Genomic DNA, 23,214 nt, shown 5'->3' on the forward strand with positions numbered 1-23,214 from the left:
ATGCTTCATATGTGGGAGCCTGTGGCTGCTCCAAGGAACAGCCTCTGCTGGGGCACATGGGAGAGGGACAATCTTGTCCCCTACAGCACCCACCTTCCCCCTGGCACTGCAAACACCTTCATGCAACAAATACAACCCCCACCCTCCAGTGAAGCTCACCTCAAGGCTAACTGGTGGCTTTGGGTGCCCAGCTCCAAGGGCTGTGCAGAATTGATCTCAAAAGATGCTTGAAGGTTTGCAGCTGGAGCAGGGCACAATTAGGTTGGACATCAGGAGGAAGTTCTGCACAGTGAGGGTGGTGCCACACTGCAACAGGCTGCCCAGAGATGTGGTTGAGGCCCCATCCCTGGAGACATTCAGAATCAGATTTGATGTAGCCCTGGGCAGCCTGGTTTAGCTGGAGGGGTCCCTGCTGCCTGCAGGGAGGTTGGACAAGATGCCCTTCAAGGGTCCCTTCCAACTCGATGCATTCTGTGAATGGTGCCTGGAAAATGAGCTGCTGGAGCATTTCCACCTCAGTCCCTTCCCCTCCAAAGCTGCTGGCCACACTTCCTCCTCTACACTCCAGCACAGCTCCCCAGCCCACTTCAAAACACAGGCCATGGCCTTGGCACACACAATTAGAGCAGGCAGCAGAGATCCTTCAGAGCTAAGCAGGACTGTTTATCTAGCAGGGACTTACTTAGATCTTAGGAAAAAATATTTACAAGAAAGAGGCAGAGTAGTATCTTCAGTGGGGAAACAAACACAGATGGAGAAGAAAGAGCTTTGATCAGGACTGTCTCGGTCCTGTATGCTGCTTTTCATCCCAAGATCTCCAAGTGCTTTGATATGACAGAGTTATCCTTTTTTACAATGTGGGAAACACTCAGGCAGCACTCTGAGCATGAAGTCATGATGCCTTTCACAGGCTTTGCACACACACACACACACACACACACTCACTCTCTCTCTCTCTTTTTTCCCTTCCTGAGGCATTCCTGCTCCTCCCAAAGTGCCCAGAACTGTCCCCAGGGGATGGACATAGCACAGCACAGTGGGTGCTGGAAGAGATGCTGCCTCCCTGTCCCAGGGCATGATGGCATGGGGAGGGTTAAGCCATGGTCACTGCAGAAGAAATGAGACAGGAGAGCTCCAGGTTGGGTTCCAATGGTCAGGAGAAATCAATGTCCCCCCCGCCCCAACGCTCCCTGCAGCGACAGCTCTGACAGCTCTGATGCCTCTGCGGTGGCTGAGAGCATTCAGCAGGTGCACAGAGGGGACACTGCTGCAGCCACAGCAAGCAGCACCGAGGAGGAGGAGGAAGAGGAGGAAGCACAGCTCCTGGCTGGGCTGCACCCTTGTTAAGCCCAAGCCTAGTCATGCTGTGGGGTGTTGCAGCCACAGCCTGGGGAGGACCCTAAAGGACCACCCCTGCTGCAGTGAGACAGCTAAAAGGCTGTGCTGGTGGCACCACCAGTGAGAGGGCAACAATAAGTGCCAGGAGCACATTCCTGGGCCCAGCACAGAGCTGGGATGAAGGTGTGGGCTTCTCCTCTGCCTCTGGGCATGCAGGGCAGGAGCTGGGCTGCACAAAGACACAAGGCAGGGAAGAACTGGACCCAGAGCCACATTCCCCTCTGCCCCCCCCATCCCCTGTCCCTTTGCCCTGTCTCCCCCCATCCCTTTCCTTTCTGCCTCCCCCCATCCCCTGTCCCTTTCCCCTCTGCCTCCCTCCATCCCCTTCCCCTCACTCCCCCCCAAACAGCCATCAGATCTCCCCCCAAAGCACCGCAGCTCTGCACTGAGCACCTGGCAGCAGCAACCATCGCCAGCCACATTTCCTTCTGGTTCAGGAGAATGCTTTTGCCTTTCTCTTTCCAGGCCTCCAAGCTGCTTTTTCCTTTTTTTTATTATTTATTTAGGGAGTCATTCATCATTAGCCCCAGCTCAGCTGCCTGACAGACTGGGAGCTCCTTGGGGCACAGACTGCAGCTCGTCTCCACGCTCGCCACGCGCACGCCGACAGCGCTCGGTAAATAATCGTCCGTCAGCCCCAGCCAGCCTCAGCGTGGGGAGCAAACAGCATCATCCCTGGGAGAACACCACCAGGGAGAGCAGCACCAGCACCTCCTCCCCTCCCAAAGCACCCACACCCCGAGCTGGGAGCTGGGCAGAGAGGTGATGCTGGGAAGCAGCGGTTAGCGGCATGCCAAGACTGACCTGGCTGGGGAACAGTGCGGGCAGCAGGTCTGGAGATGTGATTGTCCCTCTCTACTGGCTGAGTACTGGGGTCAGTTTTGGGCCTCTCACTACAGGGAAGATATTGAAGTACTGGAGTGTGTCCTAAGAAGAGTAACCAAGCTGGGGAAGAGCCTTGAACTCACGTCCTGTGAGGAACAATCTGCCCACCTATTGCTGCTCTGAGTTTGGGTCCAAGTAGAGCATCTTTCACAGCCAGCAGATCAAGAGAGGTGATACTGCCCCTCTACACTGCTCTGGTGAGACCTCACAGGCTGTAGTGTGTCCAGCTCTGGGCCCTCACCACAAGAAGGACATGGAGCTGATGCAGAAGGTCCAGAGAGCCACAAAATGATCCCAGAGCTGGAGCAGGTCGCTTAGGAAAACAAACTGAGAGTTGGGGTTGCTCAGGCTGAAGAAAAGAAGGCTGTGGGGAGACCTTAGAGCAGCCTTCCAAGGGCATGCAGCACTAGGACAAGGGGCAATGGTTTGAAACTCGAGCAGGGTAGGTTAAGATTGGACATTAGGAAGAAGTTCTTTACTATGAGGGAACAGATTGGCCAGGGAGGTGCTGGAGGCCCCATCCCTCGGGATGTTCAAGGTCAGGCTTGGTGGGGCTCTGAGCAACCTGCTCCAGTTAAGGATGTCCCTGCTGGCTGCAGGGGGATTGGACAAGATGACCTCTGAGGTCTCTTCCAACCCAGTGTATTCTGTGAGTCCCTGACCCCTGTGCAGCCAGGCTGGAGCCGCAGGGCAGTGCTGTGTGGGGACAGGGCTGCAGCACACACTCTGCTTACCAGCAAAAAACAACAAGTGAGAAGGAAGGAAAGTAGCGAAGCAAAGAGGGCAGGTTCAGCCCAATTACCACTCGGTGGTAAATGAAAATCACCGTGGCAGCAGCACAGCTGATGATCTGTTTTGCCTCCTCCACAGCCCATGGCAAAGGGGCAGCTGTGTTCAGCGAGGAGGGGTTAGGAGCAGCAGCGGGAGCAGGGGGGTGAGCCTGGCTGCTCCGTGTGGCACAACCGCACCAGCAAATCCCCCAGCAAGTGAGGCCAGGGCTGCTGAGCTGCAGTAAGAAGGATAGAGAGGCTTGTCTGCCTTTGTCCATCCCCTGGAGCCGGCTTTGCCTCCACAGCTTGCATCTTGCTGATTACAGACCAGCAAGTAAAGCTAATCGAGGCTATTAGAAGCGCTGCCTGCCCTGCCTTCGGCGGCAGCCTGCTCGGAGCCCTGCACGGGAGGAGACTCACCCAGCCTCAGCATGCTGGGGACATTCCACCCCTCCACTGGGACCCATGCTGGCCAGCACACAGGGCAGTGTGCTGCCACAGCCACAGGCCCCTCAACCCCTCCATGGACCAAGCATGTTGTGGTTGAGACAGCACAAAGGCAGAGGCACCCCCTGGGCACTGAGGGCTCAGGGATGTGCCTCCTGCTCCCCCCCACCTCTACCTGAACCTGGCTTTTCCTTCAGCTCTTCTCTCCCCACCACTTCCCTGCCAGGCTCTCCAGCCCTGACAGCCAACACAGAGGGTTAAATTCCACAAAGAGGATTTGGTTTGGAGCTTGCAAGACAGAAGATGAGCAAATCCCTTCCCTTGCTCTGGCAGGAATCCTGTGTCTCAGACCCACCAGCCAGGGGAGATTAAGAAAGGAGGAGCAAAAGGAAAGAAAACATCCATCACTGCCTGCCATGAGCTCATCTGAATTTGAGTGCTAAGCTGGGAGGATGCTAGGTCACTGCTTGGGCTGGTGCAGGAGCCCTGCAGACCAGCAAACACCAAAGCAGACTGGACAGAGTCTTAGGCTGCACTGCTCAAGGTCAGCAAGAGGGTTAAGAAGCTGTGTCCATGTTCTGTGGTTGCTTCCCTTCTGATTTCATTCTGGCCCCCCTGTCTAGGAAGCCTCTGGCTCTTGTCACATCCTTGTAGAGAGCCCAAGCTCCACTGGGTGCCTCCAGAGTTACCTCAATGCATGGAGTGAAGCCCCAAAACACACAGCAGTGTGCAGCACCCCTGAGCTGAGCAGCTGAGCCAGGCCAGGCTTGGCTGCAATTCTCACCTTCCATCTGAGATGCAAAATAAAGAGGCTGCTAAAGCAGCAGAAACTGGGAGTCCTATCATCCTTGGGATACTCCAGCTCCTGCCTGACAGCCTGAGCTCTCCCTGCTGCTTTACTTCTCTTAATATGATTTCTCTCCCCTTCTGCTGGAGCAGCATGGGCCTGCTGGGCTGAGAGGCATCCCACCCCAGCCCAGGCACATCCCACATCAGAGGCAGCTGCGTTTCATTGGTTAAAGTAAAGCAACCCAGAGGCAGCCTGCCCACACCAGAGATGCATCAGAGGCAGCTTCAACCACTGATAAGCGTTCAGGGACCGATCATGACCCTCCTGGAGAGCAGGCTCAGGAAAGGAGCTCATGAGAGGAGCCTGGGAGATCCTCCCCATCACCTCGGATTCAGAAAGCCTCCACCTGGCAGGCACAGCATTTTCCACTTCACTTTAAACCAGCACCAAGGTTTCCTTGACAAGCTGCTGGGAGCATCTGGGTGTCTGCTCTTGGTCAATCAGCACAAAGATCAGGCACAGAGATTTGTCCTCACATAACACAGAGGGGGTCTCTCACCTCCTGAGCACCACACTGCTTCTGGGAGCTGACCCACAGCTTCCCCATCCCAGCTCAGCCCAGGCTGCTCCAGTTGGGTTCCACCTTGCTGGAAAACTGAGCTTCATGTGCTCCAATTTCCTGAAAGCAGAGTTGCTGAGTACCTCCATTCCAACCCTTTCCCAGAAGCAGGGAATGCTGTGGTCACTCTGCAGGGGTGACATGGAAGGAGGACCTCACTGGTGGCACCCCCATGTGGGGCTGAGGTGGCAGTGGGGCCACAGCAGCACAGCCCGGGGACAGGAGCACCTTCACTGCAGGTTCTGAAGAGGTCAGGCATGCAACTGCCTCAAACAACTTCCAAACACACCATGCTGCCTTGGGCCAGAGAGAGGAATTAACTGACCTTCAACCTCCCTCCTGGCATTGCCTTCCAGGATTTTACAACCTCTCTGAACAGTTCATTTCTCCTGAGTGAATTCCTGCTGCACCCTGCTCAGCAGCCAGTTGTGCAGCACCTTCCTCCAGCCACACACTGCTGAGGGCAAACCCTCTGCAAAACCCAGGGCAAGCCTGGATGAACCCAGCTTGGGGGCAGCCCACAGGGAAGAAAATAAGGGGTGGGGGGAACCCCAAACACCTCTTTCTGAGAAAAAAAGAAAAAAGAGAACACTAAAAGTATTGAGAAGCATCTTAAATCCCTCAGCTTCAGGCCCATTCATTGCCCTGAACCAAAGCCCAGACCCTGAGGGTGATGCCTCATGGCCAGGGTGGCTCTTGCCTTGGAGGGGTCAACGATTCCAGCAACAGGGACACCAATTAAAGCTTTTAACGATGCAAGCCCAGGACCTTGGTAAGCCCTGAGCAGCCTTCCTCGGTGCTCTCTGCACTAATAACCTGCTGCCATGGCCAGAGGATGGGTGCTGGGCTGCCTGAAATATTTATGACGATCAGAGATTGCGTCTTTCTGCTCCATAATGATCCCCCCCCCATCTCGTGGGCCCCCCCAAGAGTCCCTCAGTGCCTGTCCCTGGTCTCCCCCCAGAGCATGGGCACCTCTCTGGAGCTGCAAGGCAGGCTGCCAGGGAGGGGATTTTATTTTGTTTTCAAAGCCTCCCCCCCAGCCCTTTCCCACCACAGCCTCAGCTCGGGTTCTCTCGTTAATCTAATTGTTCTCCTAATGAAGATCTGCAATTCCTCAAACATTAATTACCAACGGCAGCAGCAGCAGCAGCTGTGGAACAAGAGCTCCCTGTTCCTAATAATATGCTTCACACTTTTGCCTGCCACAGCTCAATTTAGCTTTGCGTGATTTGGCATGGGGGAGATAAATAATATTGCAGCTCCTGGGCTCTGCAGACAACCCCAGGAGAAGACAACACTCTCCCCATGCCCGAGGTCCCCTGCAGCACCACAAGTCCTCACCCAGCTGCTGAAAAACAACACCCCTTTGGGTTCCAGCTGCGGCTCCAGCCCCTGGTTTGGGGCCGGTGCCTCCATCGCGGCACCATCTCCGTCAGCCACAGCTTTCAGCAGGTGTAAAGAGCTCTGCAAACAGCTGGAGCTGCGCCAGCTGGGAGGTGTCACAGCCCCGGTCCCCGCCTGCACGGCGGCGCAAGTAAAGCGGCAAGGGAGGGAGAGCAGAGGGGCAGGGAGGAAAACAAACACCAGCGGGATGGGAACCAGGCAAGGGATGGAGGGAGAGAGAAGGAGGAGAGAGGCTGGAGGCAGAGCACAAAGCCCAGGCCGCTCTTTGTCTCGCTGACAGTAAAATGGAAAGCTAACTGCAGGGGAAGGTTAATGGTGCCGGTGAAACCGGAGCCTTCCCTGCGCCTGCAGGGACCTGCTCGCACGCACCCAGCCCTGCCGCAGGCAGCCTGCCAGGGCACAGGCACCAGGAGGGACGGCTCAGGGCTTGTGGCACGGCTACAATCCAGGCAGCTCCTGTGGATGTGAGGGTGTCCCACACCTGCCAGGACCCAGAGCATGCTCCTAGCGTGGCCAGAAACCAGCAAAGGTTCTGGTTGTGGATGTGGAGATGGAGGAAAACCAAACGCAGAGGTCCAGAGGCAGCACTGATCCTGGCACTGCATTTGGGGGGCAGCTGAATTCTTATAGCTTCATGGAATGGTTTGGCTTGGAAGAGACCTTAAAGATCATCCACTTCCAGGCACAACTCCCACCAGCCCAGGTTGCTCAAGGTTTCATCCAACCTGGCCTTGAACACCTCCAGGGAGGGAGCATCCCCAACCTCCCTGAGCAACCTGTTCCAGTGTCTCCCCACCCTCACTGGAAAGAATTTCTTCTTAATCTCCAATCTAAATCTGCCCTCCTCAAGCTTCAATCCATTCCCTCTCCCCCTATCACTACAAGCCCTCTTCCACACCCCTCATCCACAGCCCAGTCCAGTTCTCCAAGGTCAACCAGTTCCTCTCCCAGCAGCAATGGTCCCCTCCAGCCCAAGGGCACATGGGGGAGAAAGATGTGCCCAGGCAGAGAGCTGCCAGCCAAGTCCTTCCTTACTAACAAAAAACCCAAAAAAGGCTCAAAAGCAAGGGCTGGGAGAAGCAGCTGGAATGACCAGAGCCAGCCAAAGCTGGAGCAGCCCTCTCGCGCCAGCGCCGCGCCGCCAAAAATACACCAGGGGAACAAAGCACCAGGCACACACACACACACACACCAGCAGCCCCCAAGAGTTTTCAGGGACAAAAGCAAACAAATAGATTTGTGAATAAATATTGATTTGCCAGGAAGTCAGACAAAGCCTTCCAAAAGCACACCCTGGCACCGGGGCCCTCTCCCGACACCGTCACAGCCGTCATGGGTGCCTTGGCACAGGGGGCACTCGCAGCTGCTTTGCTGGGCTGCAGTTTCCAGGGGGTCCTGGTACCTCTCGTGCCAGGCATCACACACCAGCAGCATCCTGAGAGACTTCAAGAAATAAATGCAAGGTCTGGAGAGAGATTGGGCAAGTGTGCAGCACCCACTGGTTACCCTAGAATCTCTCTGGGATGGGAGAGGTGGCCAGCTAAGGCTCACCAGTTAAAGTTCACTGGTTAAAGCTCACCAGCTAAACTCACTAGTTAGTTAAAGCTCACCAGCTCAGGCTCACCAGCTCCACAGGCTCAGTTTGCTCCCAAGGAGTTAAATGTTTCCTCCAGCCAAAGCACGGGGCTGAGTCACAGACCCGAAGTCAGGGGGGTGATGGGATGGATGCTGCTTCACACTTGCTCCTTCCTGACCACAAACACATCTGCATGTCCCCTGATCCTTCAGAGACACACACAGAGGCCTTTCATCCCGGGAAAGCCTTGGTAGAGCCAGAGAATGGCTGGGCTGGGCGACCTCAAAAGGCTTTTCCAACCAAAGCCGTCCTACGATTCTACGGCATGCAACAGAAGGACCAGGGTGGCAGATTTCACCTGGTTCACCCTCAGAATCACCATGCCAGCAGAAAAGAACCCTCACCACTGCCAGGTCCTTTCAGGTCATTGCACACTGGCTGGAGGTCAGCAGAAACACCCTGGACAAGGCCTACGTGCCGCAGGCCCACAGCTCAGCGGGCAGCCAGCGCGGCTGGCGCTCAGCACCCACGTGGCTTGGGGGGGGAGCATCTTGGCACGGATCCTGCACACCTCCAAAAAACAACAACAACAACAAAGATTGTTCTTTGTTCAGCTTCCTCCCAGCACAGCAAAGAAATCCCAGCCCTGTGAGCACCATGAGGGGCCAGTGACGCTGATCCCAGCTTTCCTGCTCATTTCGTTTTCAATGAGTGAATTAGCAGGCAGCCAGCTGACTTGAACATCCCCTTATCTCTGCACCAAGCTCGCTGCTGAGGATTTGCATAATTTTAATCTTTCCCACCAATGAGCATGAAAAAATTAGTTTTCCACTATTTTATCTTCTATTTGTGTTCAATAAACAGAGCTGGTGGCTTTGCTCCATGTATTTAAACTGGGAACCTTGAGGAAGAGAGAGGGAGGCGGAGGGGGGGGGAAAATTCCCCCATCCCCAGCACTTGGCCAGGTGGAGGGGGTTAAAGAGGAGGAAGGCTCTGCAAAACTGCTTCACAAACTGCAGCTGGAGATGCATTTGAGACTGAAGCCCAAATATCCTTATCCAATCCCAGTTGTTTTCTCCTGAGTCCCTTTCCTATCTCCCAGCACCAGCAGCCAGGCTTCCTCCCACCATCGAGACATTCGGTTTTCCTCTCAAGCAAAGCATTTGCTGGACTCGCCCTGAACACAGCCTCTACATCCCATAAACATCAGGACTGTGGGGATGAGGTGGGAGATTCCAGAACAGTGAGGTCCCACTTGGAGAAACCTCCTGGTCTCCATTAGCTTGGAACTGTTCAGATGTGGAGACAGGGTCACCGCAGGTCCCTGCTCAGCGCTCTGCAGCCAAGGACGGTTTCAGCTCTTTGCTGCGGGTACTGAGCTCTGCAAGACCCAGCAGATCCAAAGCTCTGCCCTTCTCCATCCTCAGCAGCCCAAGCTCACCCACACACCCTTCTCTTTGTCTACACAATCCTCCATCCAAACCACTCATGCTCCATGAAAAGAGGGAAGGGAGAGGGAACCAGGCAGAAAAATCACCGCTGTCAATGCAGAGCTCTGGGTGGTTTTTAATTTAAAGCTTTCTTGAAAAGAAAAGGATGCACCAAAAATTAAGCTTGTCCATACTGGGGGAAGAAAAAAAAAGGCACTTGAAAGGCAAAGCTCCTGCTTTTGTGCTTTCTGTTGCAGAACGAGAGCATCGTTTTTGGCAGCACGCAGCAGCGAGGGACACACACTGAGCCCCAGAGCCCACACCCAGGCGCTTCTGGATTACGCAGCTGAAATCAGGGCTGCAGCGAAGGGAAGGAAATGCAGAGGGAAATGGGGCTCTGCCTGCGTGCACCCCACTCCTGAGCAGGGAGGAACACAGGAGAGGTCTTGCTGAGGAGAGGACAGGGCTTCAAGAGGCCTGGGCCAAGGCAGGGTGCAGCTTCAAGGAACTAGTCTCTCCCTCTCCTTCTGTCCAGCTCTTCCCTCTGATCCTGGCCTCCACATGGCCTCTCCCAGCCAGCAGCAGATCTGCACCCAGAGGTGCAATTACCTTCCATGCTTTCCCTATTTACGCTCTAGGAACCATGTAATTTTCTAGACCAAAAACATAATTAAAGAGCTGGAGCTCCCTGGAAGGGAGCCCTCTCTCCTGCCATCACTCTTATCTCCTCTAAAAATACCCCAGCACGGCAGCCCTGTGCCAAAGGTCAGCTCATGGCAGGGCTCAGCCACGCAAAGAGGAGCAGCCCTGCTGCAATGGGTGCCCTGCCAGGGGTATGCACCCAAAAAGCAGCTGCTTTGGCCCCAGAAAGGGCTTGTCCCAGTGGGAGCTCTCTGCTTTCCACCCAGGCCTTCGCTGCAGTCAGGGCTCCAAAGGGCTGCCTATGCAAGGAAAGGTTAATTCAGATTTAACTTTTCATGCAGTTTATCTAACCAATTTTAAAGCCTTGGGCACACACACTAATTGAGAATTAAAAGGACTTTGATGATCATTGCTCTTCCAGCAGAACCAATCTGGGGTTGCACCCAGTTTATCCCAGGACAAATCCAGCCTTCCAGAGGAGATGCAAAGGCACAACTGCACAGGGAACATCAGACCCCAAAGCCACCAGCTGGACAAGAAGGAATCAAGCGCTGGCTGTGGCCCAGGAGCATTTCAGACCTTGTCCAAAGAGGGAGCTTCCCAGGTGCAAGAGGAGGTGCCGATGCCACAGTCTCGGGCACAGCTTGCTGCCCCTCCAGCCGCCACCGCCTGCCAGCAGGGCTCAAAGCGCAGCCCTCGCTCCAGCTGCTCCTGCCCTGCTCCGCACAGGCCCGGAGCTGGGTCCAGCTCCCCCGGCCCCTGCAGCTGCGCTGGGCCGCGGCCAGCAGTTCCCTGCCCGGCTCGGGGCAGGCTGGCGGCAGAGCCCTCTGGCTGCTGCTCCCTTCCAGCTCCACTGCGCTTCATCTCGGGCTGCGGCGCCCAGGCAGACCGGACCGCTCCCATCGGGGCTCTGCGGGCAGGGAGCGGGGTCCCGCAGCTGCACGTGTGTGGGGAGGAGGAGGAGAAGAAAGAGCAAAAACATGGAGGAGGGAGGGGGAAAAAACCAAGAGAGGAGTGAACACCAACTCTGAAACAGCCCTGGGGGAGAGGCGCTCGCCCTGACTTGCTGCAAGCAGACTCCTACTGCCGAATGCAAAGCTCCTGGCTCTGCCCCCTCGTAAAACTGGGAGAAGGAAGGTGAAAGAAAGAGGTTTTTTTTTATTATTATTATGATTCTTTTTTAATATCCTGAAGGGTCAAAACAACCTTTGTAGCTTGTCAGCTAACAAGTTCAAGCAGGACTCTTTTAAAGTGCTGCTTTCCATAGCTTGCAGGGAGAGCCATTCAGGCCACTCAGCTGAACTCACAAAGTCCTTCAGGCCAGAAAAATCAAGGTAAAGGTATTGGCAACCCACCCCAAAACCACTTCCCAGCCGAAGTGCCAGCCTGGACACAGCACACGAAGAGGAGCTGCAGAGCTCCCAGCCCAGCTCCACCACCCCATGTCCTTGGGCAATCACACTGCCTTTCAGCACACTGCTTTCCACATCCTTCCCTGTAATTATGCCCTTCATCGCCTGCTCTTGTTCTCCGCCTGCGTGCGCCGCGCACATTCCCCTGCCAGCACAAACCCCACGCGGGCCCGGCCAGGGAGGGAAGCTCTGCCATGCCCTTCACATCCACCACGCCAAACCCATGCCAACCCCCAACACAAACACTGACTTTGGTTTCAGAGACCTGCTCAGGGCTGGCAGGGCTTTAGTGTGAGCATCACCCAGAAGCCAAAGCACACAGAGCTGCCATGAGCTGGGTGGGGACAGAGAGCCAAGGGACCCCACAAGTTTTGCCTTTGCTTGTTAATTCACCTGAAAACCTTAGTCTGCTTCTGCTGAGACTGCTCAGCCCATGCACAGCCTGCAAGGAACCAGCAAGTCACCCAAGGGAGAAAAAGAGCATTCACAGAGCCTTCAGTGCCAGCTTCCATGAACGCATGGCTTCCACAGCTCCCCTTGGCCTCGTGTGCCAGGTCTCCACATCACTCCTGCCACCCTGGTGCTGCTGCTGCTGCTGCAAAACCCCTTCTGAAAACTCACTTTTTTTGCTTGAAGTGCTGGCAGTCCTCTATCTGCTGCAGCAGTCCTCATCACCATCCCTGGAGATGGTGTCCAGAGGAGGTTTGCAAGTTCCTCCAGCACAGGGGAGGCTGAAGGATGCTCCTCTGCATTCCACTTCGGAGTTCTTTTAGATACTCTTGAATACACCAAAGTAATCCTTCCCAGTCAGAGACTGGATGGGTCCACCAGAAGAAGGATGGATGCTCCTGAAGGCAGGACCTTTATGCTGATGAGTCTGGAGGTGGCTCCTTTTGAGAGCCTGGGGGTGCTCACCATCCCTCCTCAGGCAGCCTTTAAAAGGAGCCACTGGTCTGGCTTAAAGGTGAGTCCAAGTGATGGGTGTCTCATGGGTCTATCCTTGCTGCATCTGCAGAGCTGTGGGGATCCACTTCCAACACATCCAACACCGAGTCTCATGTTCAGGTTCTGAAGTGATTAGAGGAAGGGTCTGATGAGGACTCTTCCATGTTTGCTTTCAGTGGTTTTCATTTCAGCCTCTCACACAATATTTACAAGGGAAAAAAGGTGTCTGAAGAAGCAGCTTAAAAACACAGGCATCTCTGTAAATCCTCCCACTGCCAAGATTGTATCAACAAAAGAAAGGAGGAGGAAGAAAAAAGAACAAGAAAAAAACCCCAGCCCAACGTAAATAGAAGCTTTGCATTGCCAGGGCCCCTTTGAACACTTTTCAAAGGGCTCCACTACCAGCTCTCCTATTTGATTTTGGCTTCTCAGAATATCTACAGCCTGTTCCTCCGTGTAGCAAATGACTCCACCAGCTCAGGTCCCTTTTCTGAGCTGTGCCTTGAAGAAAGCACTCCTGGGTCAGCAGCTCCCACAGCAACCGCCTCAGATGTCTGCTCAGGACCGTGGCTCTGCTGAGATCTCCTTCAGGGCTTGCTCAGAGGGTGAAGGGCTGCACATTGATGCTGAAGATCCAGGAGCTATTCCCTGCTGAGATGCAGATCTCTGGTGGCTGTTTCTTTTCAAGGTAGAGGTGGTCTTGCACCAAGGATATCCAGCATGGAGAAGAGCTGAGCCACAAGGGTGGGATCATTATGGTTCTTTACCATGAGGGTGGTGCAACACTGGAACAGGTTGCCCAGGGAGGTAGCTGAAGAGATATTCAAGGTGAGACTTGACACGGCTCTGGGCAGCCTGATCTAGGTGAGGATGTCCCTGCTGACTGCACCATTCTATGCTTATGAGTGAAAGCAAGTAGGAATCTTGAGTGTACACCAAAGCTTGGCTGCTGCTGACACTGAAAGCCCCAAAGCCTTTCACTGGATGCCATAACCTTATTTTTAATTGCCATTTCAAGGCCCCATCTAACCTGGCCTTGAACACCTCCAGGCAGGACGCATCCACAGCCTCCCTGGGCAGCCTGTTCCAGCATCTCACCACCCTAGTACTGCAGAATTTAGAGGGATATTCCAGTTTGTGCCTGTCACCCCTTGTCTGGTCACTGGGCACCAGTGAAAAAAGCCTGGCCCCATCCTCCTGACCCCCACCCTTGAAGTATTGATTGGCACTGAGAAGATTCCCCCTCAGTCTTCTCTTTCCCAGATAAGCTTTGGCATCCCCAGGCAGTGGGAAGTGCTGCTGGACAAGGACATTTTCCATCATACATCAGCCAAAAGGCCATGGAAACCCACAGGAACCAGATCCCCACTTTACCCTTCCAGTGATGAATGCACTTGGCCAAAGTCTTCTGCCTCAGTTTCCCCCACCCTGTGCCCCATGAAGAGAGAAAGCTGAAGAGCTACTTAACAACACCAAGCATCTAATTCACTGAAGATGCTTAAGTGCCTTGAGATTTCTGAAGGAGCTGCTATAGGAAAGGCATCAATTTAAATATCCAGTGGCACAGAACATAATGCCAGGCAGATTCTCTCCCATTCTTTTATAGCAGCTTAATAATCCTCCAAATAGTTCCATTGTTAATGTTCCTGTTGTGTATTTTATTAGGGTTTTTTAGATTGTAAAGTCAGGTAAACACTCCACATTCCTCCAGCACCTACCAAAGAGCTGCTCAGAAATAATTACTTAAGCTGCACAAATCCCAGTGTGGGGGGAACCTTCTTATCTGGAGAGCAGTGCACCACCCCCCTTTCCACCAAAGCCACACAAGATAGTGTGAAGCTAAACAGCAGCAAAATGCCACTTTCCTCCCCCAGACTCTCCTCGCTGGCTGTTGTCTCCTCTCTCCAAGACCCACCAATTATTGCAAATGAAAGGAGCGGCCCCCAGGCCCCCCCAGCAGCCACCCTCCAGCCAGCCCCCGGCATTGCCCCTTGGACTGACTCCTGACCCCTCACAGATGGCTGCAGAGGGACCAGCCATGGGCAGACAGTGATGCATCTTCTGTCAGGAGAGGAAGGAGACAGCAATTTATTCTTTTACAACCTATGAAAACCCTGTGGCTGTCAAAGCCTGTCCAGCCCCAAAGAGAGCACGGCACACTTTCCCTTTTCCTTCTGCTCCCTGCCACTGCAGGGCTGCTGCTGCTCCTCTGGCTTTCACAGAATCCCAGCATGGTGGGGTTGGAAGGGATCTCTGCAGATCACCCACCCCAAGCCCCTTCTAAAGCAGGACACCCACAGAACCTTGCCCAGGATCACAGTGGCCAGGGGAGGTTGGAAACTCTACAGGGAAAGAGTCTCCACAACCTCTCTGGGCAGCCTGCTCCAGGCCTCCAGCATCCTAACACCAAAGAAGTTTCTCCTCCTGTTCAGATGGAACTTCCTGGCTTCCAGTTTGTGCCCATTGCCCCTTGGCCTGTCCCTGGGTGCCACTGAGTCTGGCCCCATCCTTTTGCCTCCCACAGACCTAAGCAGCTGGTGTGATCTTCCAGGGCAGGGACAGGCTGAGGCACTAAAGACAAAGTAAAAGTTTGTGTCCTATCAATCACAGAATCCCAGAGCACATCCAGCTGCAAGAGACCTCAAAGATCATCCAAGTCCAACCTTGGATTAGCAAATTACCCTGAAGACAACAGTGACAGGAGAGGAAGGAGAGATGTTCAATTTGTGAGTACATCTCAGCTTGAGATAGAGGAAGACAAAGAAGAAAGAAGGAAAAAAAATAGTCCCTTTTTTGGCCCTCTTGGGGAAAAAATAAGTCAAGAGAGTAAAGTTTTCTCAAGTCTACAGTGACAATCAGCTCCCCCCTAGAGAACACAGAAAGAAAACTGCCACATCAGCCAGAGCCACTGATGGGGAGGCTCAGGGGGAGGGGGGATGCAGCCACTTACTGAAGTTTTGCCACACAAAGCTTCAATTATTTATTAATTTTGGGGGGTTATTATCACATTCTAGGGAAAAAAAGAAAAAAAGAGAGAGAGAGAGAGAAAGAGAGGCCCAAGAGCAGCTTCCTTGCTCCAAAGTTAACAACTGTGCGACATCATCTCCGCATTGTCTCCCTGGTTTATCGCCGTGGCGCAGCGCTGAGCAGATTCCACCCCGGGGCAGACACAAAACCACAGGGCCATGGTTTCTAATTATCCCCCCTTCTATTCTCAGGGAAATGGTTTATTTATTAGCTCTCCCAGCTTCCCTTTCATTCATTCTCAGCCCCAGTCCCGGCAGCGAGGGGCTCTCGACAAGAGGAAATTTATTAGGTTCTTCTCTATTCTCCACCTTCGCGGCTCTGCGCTCTCCCACCCAGCCTCTCCCCATTCAGCATTTCCAGGCAGTCTCATCACTTTTAATTCAATAACTTGCAGTATAATTACTCTGTAATAACACTATTATCTTAACATTTACTCAGCAGCTGTGATCCCCTCGCAGCGAGGCGAGGAGGGAGAGGAGCAAGGGAGTCTCCGGGGAGCAGCCATGGGCAGAGCCGCGCAGGAAAAAGACCCAAAAATAATCCCCGGCCAGAGATGGAGATGCTGCAGCCAGCGATAAGCAGTGGGGTGAGGGGTGAGGCACTGCACCCACAGCCCTCTGAGCCCCTCCATTTTATCTCCCTCTCATCAGAGCCTGGCAGGAGAGGACAGAAGGGACGCTGCGTGCGCACAGCCCGGCTCCGCAACACCACGGAAGCCATTTAAACATCCACTGTGCCTCAGAACGGCCCTGAGAAACCTCTGCCTTTGGGTAAAGGGACAAAAAACGGGGTGGGCAACAGAGAAAGGCTCACTGAGTGTGCTCTGTGCTCCAGGAAACAGGATCATCTCCTGCAAGTCATCTCTTGAAGCGCAAATATTCAGCGCACATTATCCCCGCTATGGCTCGCCGCTAAGCCTGCTTTGAATTTTCACTCCAGCAACCCCCCCAGAAAAAGAGAGGAGTTTCCACATTTTACAACAGCACATTTGGTAAACAGGCAAAGAAATGCCTCTAAAGTCAGAGACTAACACTCAGATAACTTGTGCAGCAAATGAGGTGGGGAAGAAGCCTATGAAACAGCAGACCAGACCGACTCCAAGCCCAGAAGAGCAGGACTGCAGCCTCCAAGCCCTCACAGCGAGCTCGGCTGTTGGCACCTTTTGCCTCCTTGCTGCGGTTTGCTTTTCTGTGCTCTTTAAACAAACAAGCCCACTGCATATTTAGGCAGAAGTGTTCCTACATGCACCATAGAAAGAGCAAGTTGGTACAGCCCCCGGTGAAGCCAGCACCATTCTGAAGCCTGCAAGGTGAGGTCAGGTTCACGCCGGTATCAGATCCTGAAATCACACCCGAAACTCAGGAGGGGGGAAAAAAGTCAACGCTGAAGAACACTTCAGGCTCTAACATATCTGCTTCATAGCCAGGCTGCAGCAGAGGGGTAAACAGGCTTGGTTTTGATTGATTAGCCTTCGTGTAATGCAGAGCTATAACTCCATCAAGCCATCAAAGCAATTAGATAAATCACGGGAGGAACGTGCGAGAGCCTTGTCGTTAGAAACTCCAAATGGAATTTCCTCCTCTTCTATTGCTCCACACTGGCTTGGGTTTTAATAATACAGCCAGATTATTTTGGTTTCCAACTTGTTTACATGCCTCTCTCATCGACCAACTCACTGGTTACTGCTGATGACACATCACATCAACATGAATAAGACATTTTCTGCTGCCTTCTACTCCACAGGAAATTTCCAAAGCAACCAAGACCGAAATGCAGGCGGTGGGATGAAAATCACACCCGGTGCTGTGTCACCCCCACCCCCCAGAAATGGCTGAGCCTCAAGAACCCCAGCTGTAATCACACCTAAGAGAGGACTTCCCACCTTCAGCCAGGATATTTATAGAATCACAGAATGGGTTGGGTTGGAAGGGACCTTAAAGATCATCCAGTTTCAAGTCCCTGCCATGGGTAGGGACACCTCCCTCTCTAGTCCTGGTTGCTCAAGGGCTCATCCAACGTGGTTTTGAACACCTCCAGGGAGGAGACATCCACAACCTCCCTGGGTAACCTGTTCCAGCATCTCACTATCCTCACTGTAAAAAATATGATGAAGGATGCTACAGGGAGCTCTTGATCCAGCTCAGGTTTCAGGATAGAGTTATACAAACACTTTGCTACTCAACAGATCCTCCATGTGGACATCATTTTATCTCTCTGCATTATCACAATTAAATCTACAATCAAGTAACTAAGGGACTTCATGATGCATTTCCCAGGCACTGTTACGAAGTTTTTACTCCTCACTAGTTCAGATTTAATAGAAATGACAACCCCACACCTCAGGATATTCCCCATGGAAGTGGCTGCTTTTGGACTCCTCCTCAGATCTCATCAATGAGGGGTGGGTGTCAGGATGAAGGTGCCAGGCTCTTCTCAGTGGTGTCCAGTGACAGGACAAGGATCAATGGGTACAAGCTGGAACACAGGAGGTTCCACCTCAACGTAAGGTGACACTTCTTCCCTGGAGAAGGCTGCCCAGAGTTGTGGAGTCTCCTTCTCTGGAACGATTCCAACCCCCCCGGATGGATTCCTGTGTGACCTGGCCTGGGTGATCCTGCTCTGACAGGGGGGTTGGACTCAGTGATCTCTGGAGGTCCCTTCCAACCCCTACCATTCTGTGATTATCATAGTATCATAGTATCATTCAGGGTTGGAAGAGACCACAAGGATCATCTAGTTCCAACCCCCCTGCCATGGGCAGGGACACCCCACACTAGATCAGGCTGGCCAGAGCCTCATCCAGCCTGGGCTTAAACACCTCCAGGGACAGGGCCTCGACCACCTCCCTGGACAACCCACTCCAGGGCTTCACCACTCTCATGGTGAAGAACCTCCTCCTCACATCTAGCCTTAATCTGTCACATGACTGATTCTGTGACATGACTACAATCTCAAGCACTGGGGCACAGGAGAGCCCCTGCACAGCTCCCCAGAGCTCATTCTCCACCAGCCCAGATGAGAATTAAACCCCAAAATGCAGCAAATTGCAGCCGCCTTGATGCTGCTGTCAGTGGGCTCTGGCCTGACCACCTCTGCTAACCTCAGCTGCAGAGACCATCCCTGTCAGGGACACAGCCCAGCTCCTGTCTTAGAAGAGAAATCACTCCAAAACTTTTAGGAGCTGATGGCAAAACTCTCCTGGAGTGAGCAGATCTCATCCTGCTGCTCTGCTCTGCCAGCCCAGCAGGGAACTGCAGAGGGACACCACCACTGAAGTCACCTCCATGATTTGCCTTTTGCTTGTCTTTTCCACTTGAAAGAGAAAAATGAATCCAACCACTCTGGCTTGAACTGTGGACTCTAAATCACTCTTCATAACCTGTCTTTCAGAGATATTTTTTTTTGGGGGGGAGGAGGGAGGGGAATTGACAAGAAAAAGCCCTGCTGAGCTGTGCCACCCAAGATAAACCCAAGCAGCACTAAACATTGTGCCATTAAGTGAGTAAAGACCACAACTTTTGATGTGACACTTGGCTGCTTGCTGGCAGGATAAACTATTGCACACTAAAAAAGTTTGTTAAATGCTCCATAAACTTTACCACATTGCTGAAACACTTTGAACCAGGAATTCTTTTATTTGCCTGTCCACAAACCCGTGGCTCTCAGCAGGTAAAGAACAGCACATGTTGGGCTTCCTGGAGAAAGCCCAGGCATGGTTTCACTCCTTGAGCTCAAAACAGGGAAATTAATGCAGGTAGGGCTAAGGATTTCCTGAGGAGAAAGCACCCAAGCTGTGTCTGCCACAGGAGGAGAGAAGGGCAACAAAGCTGTGGAGGGGTTTGGAGCACAGCCCTGGGAGGAGAGGCTGAGGGAGCTGGAGTTGCTTAACCTGCAGAAGAGGAGGCTCAGGGGAGACCTTCTTGCTCTCTACAACTCCCTGAGGGGAGGTTGTAGGCAGCTGGGGGTTGGTCTCTCCTCCCAGGCACCCAGCACCAGAACAAGAGGACACAGTCTCAAGCTGTGCAGGGGGAAGGTTCAGGCTGGATGTTAGGAAGAAATTCTTCACAGAAAGAAATTGGCCATTGGAATGTGCTGCCCAGGGAGGTGGTGGAGTCACCATCCCTGGAGGTGTTTAGGAAGAGCCTGGATGAGGCACTTAGTGCCATGGTTGAGTTGATGAGATGGTGATAGGTTGGACTGGATGATCTCAAAGGTCTTTTCCAGCCTGGTTAATTCTGTATTCTGAAGGCTCAGTGATTTGAGTCTTTGGAGTTTAATCACAGAGTTACAGAATGCAGGGGCTGAAAGGGACCTCCAGAGATCCATCCAGTCCAACCTTCCTGCCAGAGCAAGGTTACACAGGATCACATCCAGACACCACCTAATATCTGAAGGGATTCTAGAGGAAGGCTGGAGAGGGACTGTTCATAAGGGTGTCTAGAGACAGGAGAAGGGGGAATGGAGCTTGATTCAGATGAGACATTAGGAGGAAATTCTTCCCAGTGAGGCTGGCGCAGGTTGCCTGTGAGAAGTTGTGGAGGCTCCAAACCTGGGAGTGTTCAAGGCCAGTTTGGATCAGGCCTCAAGCAATCTGGTCTAGTGGGAGGTGTCCCTGCCCATGGCAGGGAAGCTGGAACTGGATGATCTTTAAGGTCCCTTCCAACCCAACCCATTCTATGATTCAAAGATCCAAACCAAGGCACAAGCCAAGAAGCAAAACTCATCTGTAAAAAAGATTCCCCCGAGGTGTTCATGTTAATGTTCATTGCTCACCACAAATAAAACTGGGAGGGAAATGGCAAAATAATGAGAAAGACTCAAAGCAGGAGGGAAGAAAATCTACTCCCCAAAGGCACAGCAATGTGTGAAGCAACCCCTGAGCTTCCCACACTTCCCATCACCCTGACCTCCACCAGAGTGTCACCCTGGACCTCAGACACTTTCCAAAGGAGTTGTTTTGTCCAATAAAAACTTGCTGAAAATGCTAAAATCCAGCAGCTGGCTTAAGCATCATTGGCTTTGCATAAAACCTAAAGCCACTTTGAACATGTCACTCATCTTCCCTATTAAGCCTAATGGAAGCTGGGCACCGTGCAGCTCCCCGCTTAGGGCTGGCTTGGGAAGAGCCACCCAGAGACACAGAGGGATCCAAGACAAACCTACACCCTGCACAGCAAGGCCATGGGTGCAAGGGACAGAGGAGGGTACAGCCACACATCCCCCTCCCAGCACACAGGAGGCTGCAATTTTCTCCTGGTTTATAGCAAGCAGTTACTGCGGTGCTGGCACAGGGGAGAAGCAGGGCCAGAAATTCATTTTGAATCACAACTGCACCTGGGGCTAAATCATTTGGATGGTGCGATTTACACGTCCCCACCTCTCAGGGCAGTGCATAAAGCAGAGAGCAGGCCCATCCTTCATCCCAGGATATTGCTCTGGAAGGTGCTGTCAAGTGAGTGTTTCATGGCACGCCAAGGTTTGCTGCGAGGCACGGGGGTGAGCGCAGCCTGGCTGCGACGCTCCGCCCTCGGGAAGAGAAATGGACTCCTGGTAATGGACTACAATTCCTTCCCCTCCAGCAAGGCAGCGCTGCAGCCATCAAGCACGTCAGGCTGGAGGCAAGGGTGATCCATCTAGACCAGCACATCATGGCCAGCAGCACCCAAAAGCTGATGCTTCAGAGGAATCACCTGTTGGGGTGAAGCTCTTTCCTAGCTCCGAGCCACCACTGCTTGGCAGAGGACCTGAAGCAGGAGTGGTGGGCAGGGACCACAGAGGAGCTCTGGTCTCCTGCAGAGCCTATGGCATCCTTCAGCATCCAAGATACCAAATCACCAAATCCATTCAAATAAATTCACAAGATAAATTCCTATTTATCTACCTTCCCATACCTGAATGGTCCTACAGGACAGCTGCAGAGGGACTTCTTCTAAGGGTGTCTAGAGACAGGACAAGGGGGAATGGGTTGAAGTCGAGGCAGAGTAGGGTTAGGCTGGAGCTCAGGAAGAAGTTCTTCAGTGTGAGGGTGGTGAGACTCTGGAACAGGTTGTCCAGAGTGGCTGTGGATGCCTCCTACCTGAAGGTGTTACAGGCCAGGTTGGCTGAGGCCTTGGGCAATCTGGGCTAGTTGAGAGGTGTCCCTGCCCATGGCAGGGAAGCTGGAGTAGGTGATCTCTGAGGTCCCCTCCAACCTGAGCCATTCTATGCTTAACACTGGAGAAACAGCAGCAAATAGCCAAGTTTTCACTCAACCATTCCACAGTTAGGTACAGGATGTGGCTGGCACCAAAGCACCCCAAGAGCAGGACCCACAGGATACTGCAGTATAGGGGCAGGGGAGATCAGAGCCTCCCTGGCTACCAGAACTCATCTCCAGCAGGAGTTAATCCACCAGTTGCAATCTGAACTTCTGCAAGCTTGGGGTTGCAGCTCTCAGCCCCAGCACAAACCCCAGGTCTTGGATGGAGAAATGACCCTTTGAACCCCAGAGGCTCCCATTTCACAGAACAACACAGCTGCTCACTGCCCTGCCTGCCTTTTTACAAGGGCTTCTTCCATCCTCTCTTCCCTCCCCCAAATTTTTCCACCTTTTGCTCCCTAAAGTTCAAATAAACACATTTCCAGGCTGGCAGTTGTAACTTTATCCCTTATTTTTCATTTTCCTCTCCTCAGAGCAACGTTGTAAGGCCTCCTGCCTTCCGAAACCTTGCTAGCAACAAGGCTTGCTGCATCCCCACAGCCCTTAGCCACCACTTTGCTCTACAGAGTAGAAATCAGCATTCAAAAGGCTGCTCAGCAACCTTCACATCAGGACTACAGCAACACAGGGAAAGGCAAAAGATTCCCTATTCCAAACCCTCCAACACCCCTCAGGTGTCCCTCATGTTTTGCAGTACCTCACTCATCTCAGTCCTGAAGTTCCTTCATTACACTTCCACTTCCTGCTTCTCTCCACCAGCAATTTGCTCAATTTCTGCTGGAAAAGGGAAAAGAAAAAGAACAAAACAAACAAAATCACCCATGAGGGCTTATTTCACAGCACAAGCAGAGAGCTCCCTGCCTGGCTGAGGCTGCCCCTCTGCTCTTCATGGCTCAGGTCTGGCAGGAGGAGGGGGCTGCACATCCCTCCCTGCTCCATGCAAACCCAGCCCTGAACCCACCTGATGTTTCTGACACATGTGGAGCCCCAAAACATGAACCAAACCCCAAAGGTGCTTCCTGGAGAGCTGACCTCCCTGCAGCACCATTTCCAGGAGGTAAAGCCAGCAGACATTAAATCTCCCAGACAGATTTTACACATGGATTTGATGCTCAAACACAGCACTGGTCAGAGATTGGATTTCACTGGGGCTATTTCTTGAGGTCCCCATTTTCATCAGTTCCCAGTGGCCCTTGCCACTATGCAAACCCTTCTGCTCTTGCAGGCAGACAAGAGACAGGGCACTTCCACCAACACAAGGACACTGGCTGGCACACAGAGCTCCAGGAGAGGACTGTGTGATGTACCCTGGCAATGCCCCCAGGAGCCTTGGTCCTACCCTAAGAGCCATTTTCCCAGCAAGAGCACACTGAAATATCTGCCTTAGGGGAAGCTTTTAAAAAGCAGGATTTTCTTTCCTACCCTTCCCTCAGAGATCAGAGGCAGAAGATATCTCTCACCACCCCCCCTCCTGCTCCAGCAGCTCAAAAGCTGCTGATTCCCGACACAGGCCATCTGGTGACCACGGATGGACAGGGACAGGCAAACTACCCAGATCCTGTAACAGAGCACGGGGAGAGGCTGCTGCTTGCTTCCTTAAGTAAAGGATAAAGTTTTAATTTAAGCTGATCTCTGGGGAGTGAAGGAGGTTATTGAATCCATAGGAA

General features: G+C 53.0%; 1 protein-coding gene across 19 annotated transcripts in view; it reads right to left on the minus strand.

The window, feature by feature from the left end:
- The window catches only part of PTPRS (protein tyrosine phosphatase receptor type S), a 178,041-nt gene that overhangs the window by 119,974 nt on the left and 34,853 nt on the right, over window positions 1–23,214 (minus strand). For 15 of the 19 annotated variants that reach the window (XM_068164973.1, XM_068164971.1, XM_068164970.1 and 12 more), the window contains exon 2: window positions 22,245–22,321. The exons of 2 other annotated variants lie outside the window; for them this stretch is intronic. The gene's annotated coding sequence lies outside the window, so the exon portion shown is untranslated. Of the gene's footprint in view, window positions 1–22,244; window positions 22,325–23,214 lie in introns of all 19 variants that reach the window. 2 more of the 19 variants (XM_068164954.1, XM_068164955.1) reach the window with 1 other exon arrangement.

This window comes from Melanerpes formicivorus, unplaced genomic scaffold, assembly GCF_026170545.1.
Source record: "Melanerpes formicivorus ecotype bairdi unplaced genomic scaffold, bMelFor1.0.p_v2 SCAF_83, whole genome shotgun sequence".
NCBI classification, from domain to species: Eukaryota; Metazoa; Chordata; class Aves; order Piciformes; family Picidae; genus Melanerpes; species Melanerpes formicivorus.